Here is a 5,067-nt window from a genome sequence, read left to right as displayed (position 1 = left end):
GCGGCTGGCGGGGCCGGGGCTGGCGGGGCTGGGCTCCGCTCCTCTGCGGCCGCTGTCTGTGCGGGAAGTGCTGCATCCTATTTCAAGGCGCCGGCCCCACCTCCCCTTCGGCCAGGGCTCTCGCCGCAGCCAATGGAGGCTGGTGAGACCCTTCAAACAGAGCCCTGGGCCAATGGGCAGGGCTGGAGATGGCTCTTTGCATGAGAATAGGCCAGGGAAAGAAAGGAGCACAGCTCCAGTCTGCTGCCAGGCTCCCTCCCTCCCTGCCTCTCTCCACCCTGGCTCATTATCCGCCCTTTCTCCGTGGCCCTCAGCCAACGGCCCCTCCTCTCCATCACCTGCCCTATTCCCCCGGGGACCCCGGCTGACCCGTGCCCTGCCCTGCAGGTGCCGGCCACCCCCAGACATGCGGAGCCGGCTGCACCCGCCACCAGGGGCCCAGCCTGCCCTCCCCTCCTTCATCCTCCGGAAAGGGGGACTTCAAACCAGCTGCCGGGACCCCCTTGGACCTGCCCCCGGGGCTCACAGCCTGCTGGAGACATGCACCCTTATCCCAGGGCCGGTGCCTTCCCTCCAGGCCCTTTAGCCCCCTGCTCCCATCCCACGGGCCAGGGCTGGAGGATCCCCGGGAGGATCTCAGGTGGGTGCCCCAAGGTCTGTGCAAAGCTCCAGACACTCCCTGCAAGTCACCAAGTGACCGGGGGGAGCAGGGGGAGGCCGTGCCACCTGCCCCCAGTGTGCCCTCTCTTGAAGCAGAAATGTCTGCAGCTTTGGCTACTGGTACCCCAGCACCCACCCTGTCTCGCTGAGGGCAAGACGGGGCTCTCCAGAAGACGTGGCACGCTGCTAACAGCCCCTGGCAGTGGGGAGGTTTGCCCCAACCTGCCCGCCAAGGGCGCCGGGCTGCACCCAGGCACACGCCTCTCCGCGCCCCCGCCGCCCCTTCCCGGATGCCTGGTAGAGGCCTCCCAACCAGTCGGACCTGACGCCCGGGGAGAGCTCGCCCCGTGGGCGGGAAGACGAGGTTCGAGGTGCCACAGAGAGCTGCCGTCCGCCGGCACGAGACGGGTGCGGGGAGCAGCATGCAGAGCTGGCACCTGGAGGAGGTCCGACAGGGAGGAGGTGCCTGTGTGCTCACCCCGGGAGAGCGCTGGAGGCAGACCCCACGAGCCCCGGCCTGCCGAGGGGTCCAGGGGACCGCGACTGTGCTCAGCCAGTGCAAGCCAGACCCCAGGCAGCCGGTCGCTGCTCCGGTCCCCCCGTCCTCCCAGGTTGCTCTGCCCCTGCAGGCCCCCAGTGCTGGGGAAGTCAGGTTGCTTTCACATTGGGCAGGCTCCTAACGTCAGCAGGTTGCTTCATCCTGGACCATCCCCGCTGCGGGTTGTCCCTTCCCACCCCAGCTGCCCCCGCACCCTCCAGGGCTGCCTCTGCCCTTGCAGCCGAGCCAGGGGATTCCCGGGCCCCGGCCCCCCGCTCTGTGCCCTGCTGCCCTCGCACTCTGAACCCTGATGTTTGCACCCGAGCCGGCAAAGGAGACGGCAGAGAGGCCGGCCGGCAGCCTCTCAGCGCTGCCCGCCTGAGCCCCCTCCGCAGTCTGGCATGGACCCTAGGCCAGGGGGAAGGGGAAGGGGCAGGCAGATGGCAGGTCACTCACCCTGTGGCCTCCCCCTTGCTCCAGCAGCTGCTCCCGGGAGCTCCCTGCTTCCCTGCAGCAGGGAAGGGCTGGCCCACCTGCTTGCACCACTTCCTGTTTAGACTCAAACAGGGAACACCTTCCCGGCCAGGTAGGGCAGGGCCAGAGGCAGGACCCAGCAAGGCAGAGCAATGGGCTGGCACCCAGAGGGCTCCCAGCTGCTGCATGGGAGGGCAAGGGCCCCTGGGCAAGGAGGGGGCCTGCCAGCCTGGCCCCTGCTGCCCTCGTCCCCTTCTCCCCAGGGGCCCGGATACAGCTGGCCAGGCCCCTGCATAGACATCCAGGGCAGGCGGCGTGATGGACGGATGGACAGATGGACACGGGGGAGTCACTGTGCACCGTCATGCAGAAGCTGGCTCTGAGCACGCAACACTGCCCCTGGCCCTACCCCCATCTGCTGCAAGACACTGGGGGCATGGACGTGCAGGGAGAGAGGCAGTCTGGCCTCCAGGGCTGGGGTGTGGGCCTTGCCCCCTGCCTCCGGGGCGGGCAGGCAGGCAGGTGCCCCTGCCCCGCACTTCTATAGGGCGCAACCCTGCTCTGCCCTGACTGGGCTCCCAGGCTTGGCACCGAAGGTACTGCCAACACGGTCTGGGAGGCCAGCGAATACAAGGCAACTCTCACACACCCACTGCATCAGGACTGGGTCCCTTGCCCCTGGTGCCCTGTGCTGGATGGCAAGTCCAGGATGCAACAGCTATTCCTCAGCCAGCCCTGGGGCACAGCTGAGAGCACGCAGTGGGGGGCCATCTCTGCTTTTAGGGCACCCCTCAGCTTTTCCCCCCACCCATTTCAAAGACTTGTGACCCCCACCCCCCCTCGCCTCCCCTGCAAAGCACTGTCTCCACTGAAACAATAGGCTCAGCTGAGGTGCGAGCCCCGGCTCCCAGTCACCTGAACCCGGCTGCCACTTCAAAGCCCAGCAAGGGCCTGATAAGGTTATGAAGCAAGAGCTGTGGAGGGATCAAACACGCCCTGCAATAGCCACCCACCCACAGGGATTATCTTTATGATGCAGCCCCTCCTTGGCTCATTTTGTGCTGAGATTTGGGGGCTTTTCAGCTGCATCCAGACAATGGGGTGACTTCCCTGCTGACTCATCACCGGGAATCTCCTGGTTCCTGCACAGCCCATCCACCTCCGGGATGCCCTTCAGGCACAGCTAATCCAGCTGGATGGATCTGGTGTGAAAGAGCAGTGCCCGAGCCTGAAACAGGGGTACAGAGACACTCGTCTCCACCAACACGGCTCTCTCCGGGCCTCTAGAGCTGCCTCCCCAAGTGCAATAAAGACCAAGACTTCGTGTTCTTGCGAGCATGGCGGTCAGGATTGGCAAAACACTTACCGACCCAGCACCGTGCGGCTGCACGAATGCAACCGAGCACGAAGGATTTTGTTGGGGATGAGGTGCAAACCCCAGCTAGGCTCCCAAGCTCAAGGTGCTGCTCAGCTCGGGGAAATCATACGCTGGCTCCTTCCAACTCTTTTATCTTTCAGACCTGGCCGGGGGAGCTGGGCTTCCTGCGGTTTTGGACAAGGCTCCACACAGCGAGCTGACTGACCAGGGCACCACAAAGCAGATAGCCCTCCTTGGAGCCTCCGTGTTGCCTCCCCTGCTTCATACCCTGGGTGATGGGAATGCCTTGCAGCTGCGCTGGCTAATGCTCATCACCTGGACACACTTGCTCATGCTGGCGTGTGGTTTGAGCTGCCCACAGGGATCCCAGTTCAGGGCACTGCCAAGCCCAGCCCTCTTCCCTGCATCAGAGAGCAGCCAAAAGTCCCCGGGGGGATTCCTCCCAGGTCGGGGCTGCTCCTTTAGCTGCTGTTTGCAAAGCTAACCCTGTTTTGACTCATCTGGGGGTCCCCCGGGCTCTGCCCGAAGGCAGCCACAGCCTCCAGCAGAGAGGAGCCGTGCCTCCACAAGAAGCGTGCCCAGCCCCACTCCAGGGCACTTCCCAGCCTGCCCCCCCACCCCACAGCCAGGCAGGACCAGGTCTCACCCAGCACACCGGGAAAGGAAACCCCGCTGGGTTCAGGGGCCTGGCCCCACATGCAGACCTGCCCCCTTGGCTTCCCCCCTGCCACACAGAAGCTGCAAGCTGGGGGTGCAGGGGGGACCCCCATCCTGGGACAGGGGGTCTGCAGGTGACCGGCTCCAGGGGAGGGGATCGGGGCCCAGGCTCACCGGGCAGCCACGGCCGGGGGCTGCGGGCAGCGCAGCCTTCACACCTCCTTCCCACTGACTCCGTTCCACGAACGGCGCGCGGCCGAGGTCGCTAGGCGACCGCCGCAGGGGACTTTGTGAATGGAGGCGGCGGGAGGATTTCCTAAGAGCCTGGCCCCATTTCCCCTCCAGTGCTGGGAAAGAGAGCCCCCCGGCACGGACCCTGCTTGCACCCGGCGGTGAAGTGGGGGAGCACTGCTACCCCTGGGGCTCCTCCATGAGCCCCCTTATTACCGCAAGCCCTGCCCCCATGCCTTCCCCTGGCAGCCTCTCCAAGGGCCGGGGGCTGTCGGGGACGGGGAGGGCCTGGGTTGGAGACGCCTTCCCATGTGCTGCTGGTTCCTGACCCAGAAAGAGCAGCTGCTGCGAGTCCTGGACGTGCCAGAGCCCCTGGGCAGTTGTGACTGGAGCTGGGGTCCGACACGGGGCCGCAGGGGGTGGGGGGCATCCTAGTTTCTCCCTGCCCAGCCTCGCATGCACAGCCCAGAGCCCGGGGCGGGCATCACGGATGTCATCACCGAGTCGGGAGGAGAAAGGGCATCTCCACCTTCGCTGGATCAGGGCTAGTGAGTTGTGGGGCTGGATCCTGTCGCCCGGCACTGGCTAAAGGGAGGGGCTCGGTCTTCTGCACCCCACAACGGTGCGCTAAAGAGAGCAGGGCCAACCTGGGCAGCACAGAGCAGGGGGTCGTGGCCGCCCACCGGCTGTCAGCCTGGGCTTGGGGCTGTGGTTGCTGCACGAGCCTTGCAAGAGAAGATACCCCCCTCCCTGCACCCCCAGGAGCCCCCTGGCCACGCACAGCTGCTCCGGCTTTGCACCAGAGTCCGCGATTCAGCTGACAAAGCAAAGCAGTGGGATGGAAACAACCCCGAAACTGGTGTCTCTGCCAAGTGGGACAGGGAGTTGATGAAGTGAAAGGGATGGGAGTGAAAGCCGGACATTTGCCATCGCGCTGGACGGGCAGCGCAGATGCAACCCTGGCTCCGCTGGAGCAGCGAGGCAGGGCAGGGGGAGGGCAGCACGGAGACCTGGCTGGACCACGGCTATCCTAGCAGGGCACGCGTGGGGCCTGGCGGCTCGTGATGGGCTCCGGGTTGTCTGGCAGCGACTTCCTGCTGGGGGCTGGCCCGGCACCCTCCCCACGCAA

Source organism: Alligator sinensis, unplaced genomic scaffold (genome assembly GCF_000455745.1).
Source record: "Alligator sinensis unplaced genomic scaffold, ASM45574v1 scaffold1032_1, whole genome shotgun sequence".
Lineage (NCBI taxonomy): Eukaryota > Metazoa > Chordata > Crocodylia > Alligatoridae > Alligator > Alligator sinensis.
The sequence above is the reverse complement of the archived record's forward strand: the minus strand, read 5'-3'. Positions refer to the sequence as shown.